General features: G+C 37.8%; 1 pseudogene; it reads left to right on the forward strand.

Annotated features, from left to right (window-relative positions):
- Positions 1-3,028: 3,028 nt before the first annotated feature.
- LOC136229705 (high affinity nitrate transporter 2.5-like) overlaps positions 3,029-22,351 on the forward strand; it is a 50,863-nt pseudogene continuing 31,540 nt past the window's right edge.

Here is a 22,351-nt window from a genome sequence, read left to right on the forward strand (position 1 = left end):
GGACATCTAATACTTAGCAGGAATGAACTGAATCTCACATGAGATCCAAGATGTTGGATTTGGACTAAAACGGACAATACCTATGTTGTATTGGATCGAGATGTTACAGTTACCAATAGGGCTTTAATCGAGTCGAACTAAGCTTTGGTCTGTTCAGGCTCGGCTCTTCAGAAAAATGACAAACTCGAGCTTAATATTATATTCGTGAGCTATTCACGAGCTTTTTAACAAGCTTGTTTATGAGTTTTGCTCGCGAGCAACTTATTAATTCAGTTCATGAACTTCGCTTGCGAACAATTCATTAATTATATTGATTTGAAATTTCTTTAACACAAAACTACATAGTTTTGAAACCTTCAAAACGTAATTTTACACAAAACTTCGTTGTTTTACATTATTTTCATGAACATATATCGAGTCTACTCGTGAACTTTCAAGTCGAGTTTCGTCATGCTCAAGCTCAATTCATTTATAAATCAAACCAAACACGGTCGAGCTTTTATCGAGCCGAACACCGAGCCGCCAATGAGCGGCTGGACTCATTTACATCTCTAGTTACTAAATAATAGTTCAGGGCAAAGACTAACATTTTGAATAGGTTAGATGACTAATACTGCTTTAAGCATTTAATTTGTGTCATAATTAGATCTATTAAGTATAAAATTTAACATTAATAAAGTGTGTGTATATATATATATATATATATATTCTAAGGGATAAGACGTAAAAATACTCTCAAAGGACTATATTAACATGAATCTTCCTATTTATTCATGTCTAAAAGGATGCAATTTTACTCATAACTTAGCAGCAAATAGCAAATTTACATTAACAAAAAATAAATTATTTAGTTTAGAATAAAAATTTGTGATAAGAAAAAAAAAAGAGTTTTTTTAGAGAAAAAAAAATTCATAAAGAAAAAGTGACAAAATACAATCTTAACTATTGATACTATTAATCAATGGCTGGATAAAGAAAAACAAACAGTAATTAATTAAACCATCAAAGCACAAATTCCTAAATTATATGATCAAATGTCTAAGTAACACCGCAAACTTATAAGTGGAGCGATTAAAAGATACTATAAATAGAGGCTATTTCATTAATAACAAACAAAATTTCACATTCTATCCGATAGATATCCGGATAGCTTTTCCCTTTGTAAATTTCCAATATTAATTGATCATATATTCAATTAATAAAAAAAATGATTATATTAAATGGATAGAAAAAATAGGAAGATTTTTGTGACTTGAAATATTATAATAACTCCTTATAAACATAAGTTTTTCTTTATTTATATTTATTTATTGTAATAATTACGATTGTATTTAATGAGTTGTTGAAATTAGTGTTAAATTATTAGAAATTTACAATTATTTTGTGGAGTATATAGATTTTTCTTTATTTATATTTATTCATTGTAATAATTAAGACTCGGCTCGGCTCGAGAATCGAAACGATCAAGTTCGGTTCGAGCTCGAAACTCGTCTAACCTAGGATTTTTAAGCTTGACTTGAGCTCGAAAAACGCTCGTGAATGATTGGATTTTAATTTATTCAATTGTATTTAATTTGATATTTTTATTATCGAGTAATGTTTAAGTATTTAAAATTAAGGTTTAAAGCACTATGATGTAATTAGGATTGGCAACAAGGCAGAGATTTCATGTCGTTGCTTGATCCAGAGGATTCATCTCAATGGAGATGCATAATATATATGGATAATATATATTGTTTTGATAAAAGCTCGACTGTATTTGGCTCGATAACAAAAGAGTCGAGTTTGAGCACGACGAAACTCGGCTCAAAAGCTCTCGAGCAAGTTCGATTATAGGTTCATAAACAACCTTATGAGAAAACTTGATTATAATATTCATGAACACGCTCGTGAGCAATCTTGGTTCAGTTATTCTCTTTACTAATAATATTTATATAAAGAGAGAAATGTAAAACAACGTAGTTTTATATAAGCTTTAGTTTTGTACATTTCAAAACTATGTAGTTTCGTGTTAATTACATTTCAAATCAATATAATTAATGAGTTGTTCGCGAGTTCATGAACTAAACTAACGAGATGGCCGATAACAAAGCTCGTGAGCAGCTCATAAACAGAATGTTGAGCTCAAACTTGTCAATTTTTTGATGAGTCGAGAATGAGTTGCCCAAAGCTCAATTCAATTATAGCCCTATATAAAATATAAGGAAAAGTACAAAAAAAAAAAAAAAATTGGATCAAGTGTCTCATTAATAATAAATTAAATATATTTGGAATGAAAAAATTAAACGATTTTAAAATTTAAAAATTTCAAAAATCGCTGGTATTTTAAACAATTTTAATTTTCAACTTTTTAATTTTGAGATAATTTAAATATTGTTTGGTTTTCAACTTTTTAATTTTGAGGTAATTTAAATATTGTTTAGTGAGACGAGAAAAATTGAATGTTTAGAGAGAAATTGGTTCCATAGTAAATGTGGTACTAAACAACTTTGAAGTCGTTAACGGTCATTTTTATTACCGTTTTTTATGCTCAAAATTTACTTTTACTTTTTTTTATAATCCAAAATTTAATTTTCTAATCATTAAATTAAAGATAAAAAAGACTAGTGATTTGATACATTGAAATAAAAAAATGAACTCATGTTAATGATAATAAAGCTCAAATTATTCTTTTGACTATAGTATTTAGTACAAAATCCCAAAAGAGAAATATTAATATTAAGTTACTCTTTTAGAAAAAAATATAAAAAGGTTTATTATATCTAATGACCCATATGGATGAACTGCAGTTTTTCCTGAACTTTCTGGTAAACCTTTGATTGCACCACTTTTCAGCTTCAATCCCTCGCCTTTCCTTAACCTTCAAAAGACCTGTCTCTTTCCTTTTCCCAGTTTTTCCTCAACCTTCTGCTAGACTGCTACTGTCACAGCAAATCCCGTGAACCCTAACCTTCAAAAGAGCTGCTGTTAATTCAGCTGAAACATGGGTTTTCTAATTTCAATTCCTCTTCAACAAAATTAATCTTATATGGAGAATTCAGGAATACAATTCGCTCTTCCGGTCGATCCAGACCATAAGGCTTCTGAATTCCGGTTACTCTCATATGAGGCAGAGAATAGACTGAATTCAGTAGTTTATGGTCCGAATCGACCGGAAGAGCGAATTGCATTCTTGAATCCTCCATGTAAATTAATTTTGGTAAAGAAGAATTGAAATTGGGAAACCCATGTTTGAGTTGAATTAATAGCAGCTCTTTCTCTTTTGAAGGTTAGGAAAGGCGTTGAGGTTCATGTGGATTTGCTGTTGCTGTGATAGTTGAAGTCTTGCATTGCAGAGAAGGTTGAACAAAATTTTATACACAAAAACCTCTTATTTTCAGGAAGCGGTGGTAAAGGCCAAACAAAATTTCATATCTTCAGGAAGCGGTGTTCGTCCTCTAGGAAGATGACGAGGAAGGTGATGAGATGAGGGATCTTTCCTTTGCATAGCAGATAGGGATCTTTGGTTGAGTTATTACAACCCATAATTTTAACCCATCCAATAAATCTTATATTTAATGAACCTGTATTAACAATCCGTGTAATTCTCTATATTCTCATTTTATTTTTTATTTATCTCATTTAAATTTTAAAAAAATGTGGTTATTTATAATTTGATATTTTTTAAACTGAAAAAACGAAAATTGTAAAACCGGAGAATTGAGAAAACAATAAAAAAAAAACATTTAAAACGGAAAAAAACATATCTAAATCGGACATGACACCCGAATCGGTGGTAAATCGGGAGTGTTCACCGATTCATGTACTCCATTAAAAAATGTGTTTAAAATTTTAAATGGATAAAAAAACAACGTTGACTAATCAAAGAGAGTTTTGAAAAAAACTAGAAGACTATATATATATATTTATTTTTTTTGAATAAAAGAATTGATTAAAGAACTTAAGTTGTTGCCATCAGGCTTATAAATGAAGGAGGAATAAGATAGGTTACAGTTAAACTAGGGGCTAGCAAACCCAACCTTGCAGCTTCGTCAGCTACACGATTAGCCTCTCTAGGTGCAAAGAGAAAACTACAACTAGGAATTGCCTCTGTCAGATTCCGACAATCTGTTAGAATTAATCCTAGACTTGAGAAATCCTCATCCATAGTTAGACGTAACGCATTAATAATCAACTGAGAGTCTCCTTCAACATAGACGATTCTATCACCTCGTTCTTTAATCCAGCTAAGTGCTTCCCGGCATGATATTGCTTCAGCTAACTCCGGGGTTACCATGCCAATTTTTGGTTCGAATCTGGCTGCTATAAAGGAGCCTTTCGTGTTTCTTATCACTGCACCGATACCAAATCTTTCCTCACCGCTGCGAACTGATGCGTCAAAATTGATTTTTATCCTGGTCGGCGGCGGTATCCATGTCCTGCTGTAATTCCTTCGGGGTGCTGGTGCTAAATCTTCACTTCGGGCTTGTGCTTGTCTCCATGTTGCTAGGAAACGAACCGCATTGGATGCAATCTCCGGTGCCGTGAACGTTTTTTGCTCCCAAATACATTTATTGCGGCTGAACCATATAAACCACAGCAATGTAGCCCACATACCTGCTACCTCAGCAGAGCTGTTGTTAATTGCTTCCTGCCACCAATTGTGAAAGGGAGCTGTTGTCACTTGTCTGTATGTTCCTACTGCCGATTGATTCCATACTGCAATAGTCATCGGGCATTCAAGAAGAACATGGGATACAGTTTCTGCAACCTGTCTACATAAGGGGCAAATAGAATTTACATCAACTTGACGAACTCGGAGATTATCATTTGTTGGTAAAATATTCCAGGCTGCACGCCATAGGAAGTTTTTAACCTTCGGGGGACGGGATAATTGCCATAGCTTATTCCAGGGGGCACCACAGACCTCCTCCGACGGCTTTGGAAGCGACTCCACCAAAGCATAGTAAGCTGATTTAACACTGTAAGCTCCTTTCCTTTCCCACCGCCAACATAATTTATCTTCCGTTTCACATCTTGCAATCGGTATATGTAAAATAATTTGTCGATCTTCATGTGAAAATAATTCATTAAGCATCTGAATGTTCCATTCCCCATTATGAATTAGCCTATCCACCGTCCAATTTCCATTCGGGACGTTTAAACGGTTTGGCCTCCCTGTATCCGAATCGAGCCATGCATCTTCCCAAATTTTGGTTTGTCGTCCATTACCAATACAGACACGAGTTCCTTTAATCATTAATTCACGACTTTTATATATGCTGGACCAAATTGCACTTGGGTTGTAACCCAAACTTGCATCTCTGAAGTCTGAGTTAGGGAAATACCGTGCTTTAAAAATGCGGGATACGAGTGTGTCAGGTCGGGTGAGAAACTTCCAAGTGTGTTTGCCTAGGAAGGCGATATTAAATTCATAGAAGTGTCTGAAGTTTAGTCCTCCCCAAGCTTTACGTTGACATAGATATTTCCAGGCTTTTCATTTAATCCCACGTCCCCACCAGTATCCGTTTAGTAATACCTCAATTCTGTTACATATAAACTTTGGAAGGGAAAATACCTGCATGGCATAAGATGGTAGTGATTGTGCTACTGCTTTTATTAAAACTTCTTTCCCGCCTTGTGATAGTCTTCTTCCCTGCCATCCGCGTAGTTTTTTGTTTAATCGGTCGACTACATAGGAAAATGCGGTTGTGCGGCTTCTTCTCACCGAAGATGGAAGGCCCAAATAGGTATCCTGTGTATCGACGATCTGAACCTTTAGAAACTGTGCCAAAGCCGTTGTGCGCTCCTCCGGTACTCTTGTGCTGAACATGATTTTAGATTTCTCAAAATTGACTTTTTGTCCTGAAGCTTTCTCATACAGTAGGAATATTTGCTGAATCGCACCAGCTTCTGTTAATGTAGCTCGGAAGAAAAAATAACTGTCATCAGCAAATAGCAAATGTGGTATAGTCGGTGCTCCCCTACAGATGCTACACCCATGAATACTACCTTGTTCTTCTGCTCTCCGTAGAAGTGATGTAAGCACCTCCGTGCATAAGATAAATAGATAGGGAGACAAGGGGTCACCTTGTCTAAGCCATCTTGATGGTTTAAAGGTAGAGAATGCCGCATTTCGGTTCGTGATTTGATATTCTACTGATGTGACATATGTTATAATCAGTTCTATCATCTTTAAGGGGAAGTCCATGCGTAGTAATACAGCCCGCAAAAAATTCCACTCAATTCTGTCGTACGCCTTTGACATATCAATTTTTAGGGCCGCATAGCCCTTCCTTCCCCCTTTTCCCGCTCTTAGTGCGTGTCCTGCTTCATATGCAATCATGATATTATCTGTGATGGCTCGTTTGGGAACAAAAGCACTTTGAGCTTGAGAAACTATTGAATCCAGCACTCTTTTTAGCCTATTTGCAATTGCCTTGGTCATTGCTCTCATTAGCACATTACATAATGCAATAGGTCGGAGATCAGACATTGTTACTGGGGGGTTCTTTTTCGGAATTAGAACAATATTTGTACGGTTGAGGTGATCAGGAAAATTACCAGTATTTAAGCATGTAGTACAATAGGACGAAACAGATGCACCAATGGTTTGCCAATGTTGTTGAAAGAATCCCGGGTTGAGACCATCCGGACCCGGGGATTTGTCCGGGTGCATAGAAAATATTGCCTGTTTGATTTCTTCCTCAAGGAAGTCTCGTGAGAGGGCCTCTTTCTGTTCCTGTGAGAGTCTGGTGCTTACTGTGTCCACAACCTCCAATTTCTCAGTGCCGTTTGATATGAATAGATTCTGAAAATGTTCCTGTAGCATTGCTGCTAACCCCGTCGCCTAGGTAATTCGCTGGTTGTCTCCCGTTATGTGTTTCTTTCTCTACTTGCGGCTTTTAACCACTCAAGTCAACTTTAATTTGATTATATATAACAAACTTACTTATTAAAACTTTAATAAGTTTTTTTGTAGTTATGTTTATAACGCACTATATATCATACACATAATTAAAGTTTAGAAGGTTCGATGTAACATTTAAATAACAGTTAAACAAGGATGTTCAAATTTTCAGTAATGTAAGAGTAAAATTGATATTGCTTAGAATCGTTAAAGATAAACATGTATTATTTCGTATATTAGAATCGAATCTACACTTTTCTATAAACGTTGGGGTCAAATTTAATCTTTATCCCTATATTTTATTATTTATTATTTGAGATTTGTGGTTCGATAAAAGTAAAAAGAACAAAAATATATTTTAAACCACATAATGTCAATTTAACTTTTTTAGCATTTAACCTACACAATTTGAGATAAAAAAAAAAAGAAAAATAGTAAAGAAAACAAAATAAGTGTTAACCCACTATAACTCATCTAACCCATATAACTCAACCCACTCAATCCATCAAAAAAAAAAAATTTATTCTAACCCACATAACCCACCATAACTCATCCAACCCATGAAATAGTTTCATTATATAGGTTGGGTAAAAATCCAAATATAACGCACCCAACCCAAATTTGAGCACCCAACTTTTTTTATCAAATCTGCAACACGTAAAATTTGAATTAACATCGAGCCCCAAAAACACCCAAATTTCCAGAGACTATATAAATAGATCAAAAATTAAGTCGAAGAATCTAACCTTTATGAATTCTTTAAAATAGCTATGGGGCTGCAGAACTTCAGCGAGAAGAAGACAAAAGAAAAATCTAAAATGGAAGGTGTAAACATGAAATTGATGCAGAAATGGTAAGCAACAGAGAGGTGAGAGAGAATTCAATGGAAGGTATGAACGTGAAATTTCAATTTTCCGTCAGTAAACCGTCACAAGTCATTTTTCCTTTAAGAGAGAAATTATATATTTATATATATATATATATATGAGGTTGTTCTTAATGGTGTTAGTAACCATCCAGACCCTAAATGGAATCAAAATCTTAACCATTGATTTTGATCCAATGGTGTAATCAATTAATGTAATTAATACTCATAATAAATGATTTGCTTTGTGAATTGCATTTTTCTCTCTCTTCGTAATTACTCCTTCTTCATTAGCCTTTTTCTTCATTAGTATTCATCTTCAATAAAAATTAATCCGAAAAATACATCGGACATTCTAAACCAGTTTGTCGATAAATTAAAGCAGTTTTATATTTTTTTTTTTTTGTAACTAACAGCGTAAAATATTTTAGATAGTTTCAAAAAAAACTAAACCTGCTATATATAAATTAATCACAATTTTTTTTTGAAATTGTCTAAAATATTTTACTGTGCTATTAATGCACTAAATATATTTTTTTGTTAGTAATGCACTAAATATTTAACCTTAATATTTCAAGCAAAGTGCATATTCAACCTTAACATATAAAATTGTGCAAATTTAATACTAACGTTTCCAAACCAAGATCAAATTTCAAAAAATTAAAGCAATTTATAAATGGGAAAATTACACAGAAATTCATTTTTTAAAACTATTTACAACTATGTCAAGTCATAATTTTAAATTATGGTAAATTAGTAAAATTAGTACTTTTAATATATTTTAAGGATTAGAATTTATAAATTAGAAGTCTAGAATATATTTTCTAAGGTTTATAATTTATGAATTGAAGTCTAAATTTTTTAAATAATGGTGTAAAATCATAATATATAAAGAATAATGACATATTAAGAATTAAATTTGATGATATGACTTAGTTGTAATTTTATACTTAATTATGATAAATTGAAGCAATTTACAAATTTTCAAACGAGTCTTTTTAAATTTTCGGTAGTATATAGTTAAAATTGATTTTAATCGCAAACCACGAGCATTTTTTTCAAAATTTGCCTTTTATTAATCATTTATCTCATCACCTCCTACTATTTTACTATGTAAAAGACGAACTGCTTCCTGGAAATAAGAAGAGTTTGCTCAACCTTCTTCCTATTTAGCTACATCGGACCTTCTAAACCAGTTTATCGATAAATTGAAACAGTTTCATATTTTTTTTAACCATCATCGTAAAATATTTTATATAGTTTCAAAAAAAACTAAACCTGCTACATATAGATTAATCATTTTTTTTTTGAAATTGTGTAAAATATTTTACTGTGCTATCAATGCACTAAATATTTTTTTTGTTAGCAGTACACTAAATATCGAAACTTAACGTTTTAAGTGAAGTGAAAATTTAGCCATAACGTATGAAATTGTATAAATTTAACTCTAACGTTCTAAGTGAAATGCATATTTAGCCATAACCTATGAAATTGTGCAAATTTAACCCTAATGTTTCCAAGAAAAATCAATTTTAACCACAAGCTACTGAAAATTTGATAAAACTTTTTCACTGTTATTTAGCTACATCAGACCCTTTAAACCAGTTTGTCGATAAATTGAAGTAGTTTCGTACATTTTTTTTGTAACTAACACCGTAAAATATTTTAGACAGTTTCAAAAAAACTAAACTTGCTACATATAAATAATCACAATTTTTTTTTGAAATTGTCTAAAATATTTTACTGTGCTATTAGTGCACTAAATTTCTCTTTTGTTAGTACTGCACTAAATATTTAATATTAACGTTTCACGTGAAGTGTAGATTTAACCTTAACGTATAAAATTGTGCAAATTTAACACTAATGTTTCCAACCAAGATCAAATTTCAATAAATTTAAGCAGTTTATAAATTTTTAAACCAGTTTGTCGATAAATTGAAGCAATTTACAAATTTTTAAACGAGTCTTTTTAAATTTTCGGTAGTATATAGTTAAAATTGATTTTACTCGCAAACCACGAGCATTTTTTTCATAATTTGCCTTTTATTGATCATTTATCTCATCACCTCCTACTATTGGTTGGCCTTTACTGTGTAAAAGACGAACCGCTCACTGAAAATAAGAAGAGTTTGCTCAACCTTCTTCTAGACTGCTGTTTAGCTACATCGGACCTTCTAAACGAGTTTGTCGATAAATTGAAACAGTTTCACATTTTTTTTAACTATCATCGTAAAATATTTTATATAGTTTCAAAAAAAAACTAAACCTGTTACATATAGATTAATCATATTTTTTTTTTGAAATTTTGTATTTTACTGTGCTATTAATGCACTAATTTTTTTTTTTTGTTAGTAATACACTAAATATTGAAACTTAACGTTTTAAGCGGAGTGAAAATTTAGCCATAACATATGAAATTGTATAGATTTAACTCTAACATTTTAAGGGAAATGCAGATTTAGCCATAACCTATGAAATTGTGCAAATTTAACCCTAATGTTTCCAAGGAAAATCAATTTTAACCACACGCTACTGAAAATTTGAAAAAACTTGTTTGACTGTTATTTAGCTACATCAGATCCTTTAAACCAGTTTGTCGATAAATTGAAACAGTTTCGTGCATTTTTTTTTTTTTTTAACTAACACCGTAAAATATTTTAGATAGTTTCAAAAAAACTAAACATGCTACATATAAATAATCACAATCTTTTTTGAAATTGTCTAAAATATTTTACTGTGCTATTAGTGCACTAAATTTTTTTTTTTGTTAGTAATGCACTAAATATTTAATATTAACGTTTCACGCGAAGTGCAGATTTAACCTTAACGTATAAAATTGTGCAAATTCAACACTAACGTTTCCAACCAAGATCAAATTTCAATAAATTGAAGCAGTTTATAAATTTTTAAACTAGTTTGTCGATAAATTGAAGCAATTTATAAATTTTTAAACGAGTCTTTTTAAATTCTCGATAGTATATAGTTAAAATTGATTTTACTCGCAAACCACGAGCATTTTTTCATAATTTGCCTTTTATTAATCATTTATCTCATCACCTCCTACTATTGGTTGGTCTTTTAACTGTGTAAAAGACGAACCGCTTCCTGAAAATAAGAAGAGTTTGCTCAACCTTCTTCTAGACTGCTATGTAGCTACATCAGACTTTCTAAACCAGTTTATCGATAAATTGAAACCGTTTCATATAATTTTTTAACTATCATCGTAAAATATTTTATATAGTTTAAAAAAAAAACTAAACCTGCTATATATAGATTAATCATATTTTTTTTTGAAATTGTGTAAAATATTTTACTGTGCTATTAATGCACTAAATATTTTTTTTTTTAGTAATACACTAAATATTGAAACTTGACGTTTTAAGCGAAGTGAAAATTTAGCCATAACGTATGAAATTGTATAGATTTAATTCTAACGTTCTAAGCGAAATGCAGATTTAGCTATAACCTATGAAATTGTGCAAATTTAACCCTAACGTTTCCAAGGAAAATCAATTTTAACTACACGCTACTGAAAATTTGAAAAAACTTGTTTGACTGTTATTTAGCTACATCATACCCTTTAAGCCAGTTTGTCGATAAATTGAAGCAGTTTTGCACATTTTTTTTTGTAACTAACACCGTAAAATATTTTAGATAGTTTCAAAAAAACTAAACCTTCTGCATATAAATAATCATAATTTTTTTTGAAATTGTTTAAAATATTTTACTGTGCTGTTAGTGCACTAAATATTTAATATTAACCTTTCACGTGAAGTGCAGATTTAAGCTTAACGTATAAAATTGTGCAAATTTAACACTAACGTTTCCAACCAAGATCAAATTTCAATAAATTGAAGCAGTTTATAAATTTTTAAACCAGTTTATCGATAAATTGAAACAATTTACAAATTTTCAAATGAGTCTTTTTAAATTTTCGGTAGTATATAATTAAAATTGATTTTACTCGCAAACCACGAACATTTTTTTTTTCATAATTTGCCTTTTATTAATCATTTATCTCATCACCTCCTACTACTGGTTTGGCCTTTACTCTCTATCGCTTGCTGAAAATAAGAGAGTTTGCTCAACCTTCTTCTAGACTGCTACTCTCACGTGAAATCCACCTAGTCTCTGTCCTTTTTTCCCTGTTTTTCCTCAACCCTACCCTAACCTTGGGAAGAAGAGCTGCTATTAAATCTCAGCCTCATATTCGAGCATTTCATCTCTTTTGGGTTTCTTTCTTCTCCTGTTTCGTATCCACTTTCGTCGCCCCGCCTCTTCTTCCGATCATCCGTGATAACCCCATCTGAGTATTTACTTTATTATATTTTGGTCAGAGAACCATCTCCAAATCAAAACTAAATTTTCCAGAGAATCAAATTGCATTTCAGAATATTTTAGTGAGCCGTTTTCTTAAAAGTGTCCTAATAGGCTCAATTTTGAGGTCCAACGAAGACGTTATGATTAGGTGAAGTGTCTGGTGAAATTGGACAATAACTTTAGTCGGGTTTTTTTTTTTTTTGGCCTTAGGTCATGAATAAAAAACGTCTGAATCGTCAAAATGAGTCCAACCGAATACGAATCATTAATATCAGAGATCGGAAAGATCCTCTTTTAGAGAAAAAATGACTTGTGATGGTCGACTAAAAATCGAAATTTCATGTTTAGACTTTTCATTAAATTTTCTCAGTCTCACCTCTCTCTTGTTTACCATTTTGTATCAATTTCATGTTTACACTTTCCATTTTCAATCTCTTTGTCTTCTTCTCGCTGAAGTTTAACAGCCCCACAATTATTTTAATGAGTTCATAAAAGTTAGATTTTAGCTATTCGACTTATTTTTCGATTTATCTATGTAGTCTTTAGTAATTTGGGTGTTTTTCGAGCTCAATGTTAATTCAAATTTTCGAGATTGCAATTTTTGTAGATTTGATTAAAAAGTACAGAGTTTGTAAAAAAGATAAATAATTAAATCCTTAATCAGCTATGTAAAGGAAAGTGGTTCTATATGAATGACCCATCTCATCACTTTTGTGAAAGCACATAATTTTGTTTGACCTTTACTCCATAAAGGACGAACACCACTTCCTGAAAATAAGAAGATTTTGTTTACAAAATGGATGAATACAACTCTTCCACGTATTCATCCATTTTGTGATGTAGATTAAAGTCGATTGAAGGTTTTAATAGTAAACCAACAAAGAATACAATCTTCTCAATCTTAACTTGAAGGTTGAGTTAACCCAAACAAGGAGAAACCTTGGTGCTCCAATGGAGGCTGATATTTTAATTCATCAAAAGTTGTGTTTCATTACAAACAATGGAGTTTATATACTCCAACAAAAGAAAAGGGAAAAGACTAAAGGCCCTTGGATAGGGTTTCTAACAAACATAGGACAAGGGGTGAGATGGGAAGGGGTAAGAAATAATGGCAACTAGTAAATATTGAGTGATGGCAAATAGTAAATAAAGAACAACAGAAATTGGTCCCCCCCCTTAGTAAGAACTTGGAGGAGAAGTTTAATGCTGAACGAGTACGCCCCGCGCCCCAGGATTACGCCCCGCGTGTTCGAGTCTCTGGGCTTGAGGACGCTGGACGAGGCTCTCTACGCGTGGCATCCTCGGGACTACGCCCCGCGTAGTTGAGCTTCTGAACTTGGCCGCCATGGGGGTTGGCATCTACGCCTGGCGTCATAAGCGCACGCCTCGCGTGCTGGACCTCCTGGTGAGATTCTCATTCGAAGCTGCTATGCGCGCCCCGCGTATGGGTTGAGGCGCCCCACGTGGTTGAGTTGCTGAGCTTTTTATCTGAAGTAAGAGCCTCGACGCCTCGCGCTTCTTCAGGCACGCCCCGCGTGCTGGGTTGCAGGTTCTTGCTTGGGCCGTCCGTCGATGGTTCCTCTCGTTCCTCGTTCTTAGTATTCGATTTCATGTGGGCGGACAAGATGCCCTCATCATTCTCCCCTTCTTTGAAAGAGTCGGACTCCGCCTCGGACCTTTTGGTTGGCAATGACCCGCCCGGCTTCCACAAGCTCAAATCCTGCACATTAAAAGAAGAAGACATCTTCCCAAGCCAATTGGGAAGGGTTAGTTGGTAGGCATTGGCACTAATCTTCTTGGTGATCCGATAGGGACCGTACTTCCTCGGTCTCAATTTGCTATTAGTAGCGTGCATGAGTCGCTCTTTTCCCAAGTACACCATCACCTCATCCCCCACCTCAAACTGAACATCTCTCCGGTGTTGGTCAATCTTGGCCTTAACCTTACTGTTTTTCTCCTCAATGATATGCCGAACCTCTTGGTGCATTTGGTGATAATCATTGGCCAAATTCTGAGCCACTACGCTCTTCTTTTCTCCCTTCGGAACTTCGCCCAAATCAAGTGAGTGGTTCGGAGCCTTAGTATACACAATCTCAAAAGGGGACTTCCCGGTGGTCGAACTCACGGCGGAGTTGTAGGCAAATTCGGCTTGAGCGATCACATAATCCCACATCCGGGGCTTATCTCGACATTTGCTTCTCAGTAGGTTCCCCAACGTCCGGTTTACCGCCTCAGTTTGCCCGTCAGTTTGTGGGTGAGCTGTAGTGCTGAATTTCAAAGTGGATCCGAGGATGGCCCAAAGAGTCCGCCAAAAGTGGCTAACGAACTTAGTGTCCCGGTCTGATACTATGGTCCTCGGAACCCCATGTAACCTCACCACCTCACGAAAGAAAAGCTTGGCAATGGCGGTGGCGTCGCTAGTCTTCCGACATGGAATGAAGTGCGCCATTTTTGAGAATCGGTCCACCACCACGAATATGGAATCCATACCCCGTTGGGTTCTTGGTAGACCCAACACAAAATCCATTGAAAGATCCTCCCAAATGGTTTCCGGGATCGGGAGGTGCATTCGTAACCCGGTATTGGTAGCATGCCCCTTCATGGTTTGGCAGTTTTCGCATCGCTCCACGATGTACGCCACATCTCTCCTCATCTTAGGCCAGAAATACCGGGAGCTAACCGCCTCAAAGGTCTTGTCTCGACCAAAATGACCCCCCAACACTCCTCCATGTAGTTCTCGGATCACCCTTTCCCTTATAGACGTACCCGGGAGACACAATTGGCTACCCCTCATGAGGAACCCGTCGACCAACTGATACTCTCCTCCTTCGGTTCCGTCTCTACACTTCGCCCACTCAGTTCCAAAGTCCGGGTCATCACAGTACTCCCCTTTAAGGTGCTCCAAGTCTACTAACTCCAAGGCCACAGTTTTGATAAGTGCCACCCTTCGGCTTAAAGCATCCGCAACCTTGTTTTGTTGACCCGCTTTGTGGAGAAGCTTATAGGGGAACTTATCCACAAAGGCGGACCATCGGGCATGCATAGGGCTCCGGAGCTGTTTTTGGCTTCCTAGGTACTTGAGGGCTTGATGATCGGTGTACAACATGAATTCCTTTCCGATGAGGTAGTGCTCCCACGTCTTGAGAGCCCGCACTACCGCATAGAACTCCTTATCATAAGTGGCCCACTTCTGTCTTGAATCACACAACTTCTCACTGAAGTACGCTATGGACCTCTTCTCTTGCATTAACACTCCCCCAACTCCTACTCCACTCGCATCACATTCAACTTCGAAGAGTTTATCAAAATCTGGAAATGCTAAAACCGGAGCGGTACTTAGCTTTTCCTTTATCAAGGCAAAACTGCTCTCTTGCTCATCTCCCCACTTGAAGCCTCTACCCTTCTTAAAACACTCGGTCATAGGAGCCACGATAGTGCTGAAATTTCGGATGAACCGCCTATAGAACGTAGCCAACCCATGGAAACTCCTAATATCCCCAACTGTCTTCGGAGTCGGCCACTCCCGGATGGCCCTCACTTTCTCTTCATCCACTCGGATACCACTCCCACTAACCACGTACCCAAGAAACACCAAGCTCTCCATCACAAAGTCACACTTCTTAGTGTTGGCAAAGAGTTGGTTTTCCCGGAGCAAAGCTAATACGGCCCTCAAGTGCTCCACATGCTCCTCTAACGTCTTATTATGGATGAGAATATCATCAAAGTAGACCACCACAAACTTCCCAATCACCGGACGTAATACTTGGTTCATCAACCTCATGAAAGTGCTCGGTGCATTGGTCATCCCGAATGGCATCATTAACCACTCATATAGTCCATCACGCGTCTTAAACGCCGTCTTCCACTCATCTCCCGCCTTAATCCGGATTTGGTGGTACCCACTCCTCAAATCGATCTTCGAAAAGACCTTGGAACCACCCAATAGATCAAGCATATCATCAAGTCGGGGAATCGGGAATTTGTACCGAATGGTAATCTTGTTGATGGCTCGGCTATCCACACACATCCTCCACGACCCATCTTTCTTAGGCGTCAACAAAGCCGGTACAGCACACAGACTGATGCCCTCCCTGATGTAGCCTATTCTTATCAACTCGTCCACCTTCTCCTTCATCACTTCACCCTCCTTGGGACTCATCCGGTAGTGAGGGAGGCTAGGTAAACTCGCTCCCAGCACTAGATCAATGTGGTGTTAGATGTCCCGAAGGGGTGGTAGCCCGTAGGGTAACTCTTTCGAAAACACATCTCGGAACTCATTCAACAAATGCCCTACTTCTTCCGGAACCTCCTCCTCTTCACTACCTATCCTTCCCGACGGTGTACTAGACTTCACCATTACTACATAGACCGTTTGACTTTCCTCACACTTGTTGATAAACGCCTTGTGAGTTGGGCAAACGATCAAAGTAGATCTCTCCTTAGCCTTTGGTTCTCCTACAAGAGGCGTGAGTACATAACGAACCCCGTCCTTCACAAACCGATAGGTGTTCTTCTTTCCGGTATGGGTGGCATCCCTATCAAATTGCCACGGACGTCCCAACAATAGGTGGCAAGCATCCATCTCTACAATGTCACAGTAGACTTCATCCCGGTACTCTCCTATCTCAAGAGGTACCCTACACCTTTGGGTGACCTTCAGCTCCCCAACATTCTTGATCCAACCCACACTATACGGATTCGGGTGTGCTTCAATAACCAACCCAAAATTTTTAGCCATTGTATCGCTAATGATGTTTTCTTTGCTACCACTGTCAATAATCACACTGCACTTCACCCCTTGAACTAGACATCGGGTTCGGAACAACTGATGCCTTTGGTCCGTTTCCACTCTACTTGAGATCAAGAGTCTCCTCACTACGTGTACGGCTTTCCCTCCGTCATAATCTCCTTCATACTCATCATCAACGGGGTCACAACAAACATCCCCCTCATCGTCATAATCATAATCATCTTCATACCTTTCAACCATGTTAGCACTTCGCCTCTTAGGACACTCGTTGGAGCGGTGACCCGGCTCATTACATCGGAAACATTTGAATGGAGCCGGTCTCGCATATGGATTGTTGCCTTTAGGGGGTTGTGTCGCCTTAAAAGGCCTCACATCTCCGCTAGGGGCCTTTCCTGCACTCGGCGCCTTGGGGTCGTTTGAACTACTTACAACTCCCTTGCCCTTATCAATCCCCTTGGGAGCTCCTCTCCCTCCATAAGTGTTCTCAACCCCGGCTCTCCTATAGCCTTCACGTCCCCTCAAACTCAGCTGTGCCTCAGCCTTCAATGCTAAATTACGGGCGTCTTGCACCCGAATCACCATCTGCGTCCCAATCTGATCTTGGATGTTGTATCTCAGCCCTTCAAGATACCTTGAAGTCTTTTGGCTTTCGGTTTCCGGCAGATTAGCCCTTGCCGAAAGCCGCAAGAACTCCGAGGTGTACTCGTGCACACTCCTATTACCTTGAGAACAATTCCGATAGGAACTGTAAATGTACTGCTCATAGTCGGGTGGTAGAAACCTCTCCCACAACATCGACTTCATTCTAAGCCAAGATCTAATCGGCTCCCTTCCTCCCCTTCTTCTCCCTTCCTTCATATTATCCCACCAAACTGAAGCTCCTCCTTTCAGCCGGTAAGCGACAAGACGGACCTTTCTATCCTCTGGTATTCCCGCATACTCAAAGAAGCGTTCAACCTCAAGCAACCAATCGAGGAAGCCCTATATGTCGAGTTCTCCCCCGAATGACGGTAAGTCCACTTTCAACTTGAAGGCGTCGTCTCTTTCAAAATTTCCTCCAAACCCCATTCTTACATTCGGTTCGCCTCTATATCCGCCCCTTTCATTACCTCGACCCCCATACGGGTCATTCAAACCAACATCTCCCCGTTCATAACCACCTACAACATCATTATGCACAATATCCATATTCCTGGCACGCACATGCACGGGACTAACAACATCATTCATATGCATATCATGTCTAGGTCTATCATTCATGGCATTATCATCCATCCTAATCCCCATATTCCTAGCAATCCTAGGCATATCATAATCATCAAACATCTCCCCATCACTATCGCTATCCACATTTCTAATGATTACCTCTTGAACCCGAGGGTCCATTGCTTAGGGTGCATAAGTTATCCTTGGAGGTGGTGTCGGTTGCCGTTCAAGTAGAGGGCGAGCTTGCTCCTCTTGTCTCCGATGAGGTTCTCCGGTTAGACGGTTGTGAATTCCTTGGGTTGTTATTGTGAGTTCTTCAATAAGGCGGCGCAAGTCTCGGGTACTTGCGTCGTACTTCTCATCTATCGCTCGTAGGGACTCCGTGATATGCTTCACATTGCCGTCTAGTGCTTCAACTCGTTGCTCCATGGATCCGGTGGCTTCGTTTGTGATACGTGGTTGAACCATTTCCGAGAAGAAGTCTCCGGGAAGGAAAACGACTCGGCTCTGATACCAACTGATGTAGATTAAAGTCGATTGAAGGTTTTAATCGTAAACCAACAAAGAATACAATCTTCTCAAGCTTAACTTGAAGGTTGAGTTAACCCAAACAAGGTGAAACCTTGGTGCTCCAATGGAGGCTGATATTTTAATTCATCAAAAGTTGTGTTTCATTACAAACAATGGAGTTTATATACTTCAACAAAAGAAAAGGGAAAAGACTAAAGGCCCTTGGATAGGGTTTCTAACAAACATAGGACAATGGGTGAGATGGGAAGGGGTAAGAAATAATGGCAACTAGTAAATATTGAGTGATGGCAAATAGTAAATAAAGAACAACAGAAATTGGTCCCCCCCCCCCTTAGTAAGAACTTGGAGGAGAAGTTTAATGCTGAACGAGTACGCCCCGCGCCCCAGGATTACGCCCCGTGTGTTCGAGTCTCTAGGCTTGAGGACGCTGGACGTGGCTCTCTACGCGTGGCGTCCTCGGGACTACGCCCCGTGTAGTTGAGCTTCTGAACTTGGCCGCCATGGGGGTTGGCATCTACGCCTGTCGTCATAAGCGCACGCCCCGCGTGCTGGACCTCCTGGTGAGATTCTCGTTCGAAGCTGCTATGCGCGCCCCGCGTATGGGTTGAGGCGCCCCACGTGGTTGAGTTGCTGAGCTTTTTATCTGAAGTAAGAGCCTCGATGCCTCGCGCTTTTTCAGGCACGCCCCGCGTGCTAGGTTGCAGGTTCTTGCTTGGGTCGTCCGTCGATGGTTCCTCTCGTTCCTCGTTCTTAGTATTCGATTTCATGTGGGCGGACAAGATGCCCTCATCATTTTGTAAACAAAATCTTCTTATTTTCAGGAAGCGGTTGTTAGACGAGGTGCCGCGGCCTAATCTCCCGGGTGGACCGGGGGGTGGACACCTCATGGCGACGTAAGCGGTGATTGGCGCCGAAAGCAACCAATCGTGGAATCAAGCTGCTCGGCAGGACCGGAGCTCGGAGATATGGAAGAGTCGCCACCCACGAATGGGAAAATGAACACCGATCCCTTGCGGGAGACCGGTGTGGGTTCGGGAAACTTAGGTACGAGCCGAGAAGGCTAGCTCCTTTCCGGAGAAAGGCTACTAGGCACCCCGACATCGCCCGGTTATGAACCACCGGCCTCCTACTCAGCATGTTAGGCGATAACAGACTAATCGTATACTTCTTTAAGTTTAAAATTCATTTGAAACGTTTTCTTTCCCTTTTTGGAAACCGTTTTGAGCATATATTATTGAAAAGCCACTTTAGTAAAGAATCACCCATTTACATCAATTTGATATACATACAAAGAGAGGGAAGGAAGAAAGAAGTGGTTTATTTACCACGGGATTTACATGTCGTGTTGCGTGTCAATTCTATACTAACTCATTTCCCCAAAACGAGTTTATTTACATAGTTCGTACCTTAATCGCCGTTGGAACGATTTAGGTACGTTTCAAAACCCCGTTTGATGAAGTCCGCCTGAATCGCCGTTGGAACGACTCAAGTGTTTGAAAACATTAAGGTAAAAACCTTTAATAAGAAAACGTGGTTAAGCATACAAGTCAATTTATTTTGTACAAATCATTTAAGAAAACGATTCAAAACTCTATTATTTATAATAAAAACGATTTTAATTACAAGGTTCGCTTAATCCATCGTTGGAACAGACTAAGGTTTTAAAACGTGGTGTTTTAAGAAACAATTAGAAATGTCAAGAAAACACTATTTATTTACATTAGGAACCTCTAAAAATCCATTAGTTCAAATAATTAAATTGAAAACTCTTTTTGTGATTTATTTTCCCCTTTTCACTCAATGGACTCTTTACTTGTTTTAACTACAATAATAAACATATTTAAACTAAAATTCACTCCCAAATAAAGCCCATTTGAAACATGGACCCCTAAATGGCCCAAAAGAATAAAGAAAATAATATAGGTATATATATATACATTTTAGCCAAAAAAGGAAACATGAAATAAAGATAAGTGAAAAGATACTATATAATACATGTATAAAGAATAATAATGAAAATACTAAGTATAATAAATTTTTACTTCAAATATGTAAAAATAGTAAATAAAGCTCCTAGATAAGAAAATAACATTTATCTCCCAAAATAGTTTTATTTAATACTAACTAATATAGCCCAAATATCCCAAAACTATATATATACATAACTAATGTAATTTTAAATGTCAAAATAATATCTATTCATCCACTAATTAATCACTCCCAAAACACCCAAGTAAATATTCTTTTAAAATGAAATTCGTTACCATTTTAGTAAAGGAAAAGGAAAAGAAAAGATATATATACATATACTTATATTTAAAATAAAATAAAATAAATGATATATAAACATCCCAAATAATTATATAGACCAAATGTCTAAAAATAGTTTGAAAATATACCTTACATAAATATACATATATATACAAAGGACCAAAAGCTTAAAAGTTAAGAAACAGTGACCAAAACAGCATTTTTTACATTCCAGCAGATTTACCGACGGAAAATCCGTCGGTAAACCGCAATTAGTGACAGAAACGGAAAATTATAGCAGCACTCCAATTGTTTCCAGATTTATTCAAAAACTTTAAATTAAGTCTAATTCAATCGTTTTCGATTTCCGAACTACCAAAAATGGATCATAGTCAATAACGGAAGTTCCTAAAACGACGTTTTTATTTTAAAACATTATTCGGAGATTCTTTTAAATTAAAACTTATAATTACAACGTCTTTAACACCCGAACTACCTTTTTATCGGATCACGGTTCGTATTGGGATATCAAAACGTGGTTTTTTATTTTAAAGCAAAACCGAATTTTATTCAACACGAGACGGGAATTAAATAAATACGAAAAATTAAATAAAACGTGATAAATAAATAAATGACAAAATAAATAAAATTATAACATAAAAATAAATAAAGGAAAAGAAATAAATTAAATAAAATAAAATGAGTCTAGTCCTCGGATAATACCTCAAGTTCGGTATCTGACAGTCGAAGCCGATTGATTCCACGAGTCATGATTTTCCGGGTTTTTTGTGTGTTTTTAGTAAAAATTTAACTTTGGGAAATTTGGAATTTTTGAGAAAAAAAATATTTTTCTCAAAAAAAATCACTTTCTCTCTCTAAAAATGTCTAGAGTGAGAAAGGCTCCAAAAATCCTCCTCTCGCATTGGGATCCGTGCCCCTATTTATAGGGAAACGGGTCCCGGAACAATGGGCGATGCCCGAGTAGAATCGGGCGTCGCCCAAAGCCGTTGGGCGGCCGCCCAAGGCTTGTTGGGCGGTCGCCCAACACTACGTTGGGCTACCGCCCAACATTGTTGGGCGGCCGCCCAACGATTGTTGGGCGGCCGCCCAACGATTGTTGGGCGGCCGCCCAACAGCGTTGGGCGAGCGCCCAACGCGCGGTTGGGCGCGCACGCCCAACTGCCGTTGGGCGTCCGCCCGACGCGGTTGGGCGCTCGCGCCCGCCTACCGTTGGGCTTCCGCCCGACGCGATCGGGCACTCGCTCAACGGCCGCCGGGGCGCGTCTCATGTCGTCGGGCATGCACGCCCCGCGGCCGTCGAGCTCGCGCCCCGCGTCGTCGGGCGTTCACGCGTCGTGACCGCCGAACGCGTGTTCCGCGCTGTCGGGCGCACACGCCTCGTGGCCATCGAGCGCGCGTCCCGTGCCGCCAAGCTCTTGTCTTGCTCGGACACCGAGCGCGTACCATTCATGGTTGGATGCGTGCGTCCGACAAACGTCGAGTGCGCGCTTTGCGTCGTCGAGCGGGCGTCCGACTGTCG

Source organism: Euphorbia lathyris, chromosome 5, assembly GCF_963576675.1.
Source record: "Euphorbia lathyris chromosome 5, ddEupLath1.1, whole genome shotgun sequence".
Classification (NCBI taxonomy): domain Eukaryota; kingdom Viridiplantae; phylum Streptophyta; class Magnoliopsida; order Malpighiales; family Euphorbiaceae; genus Euphorbia; species Euphorbia lathyris.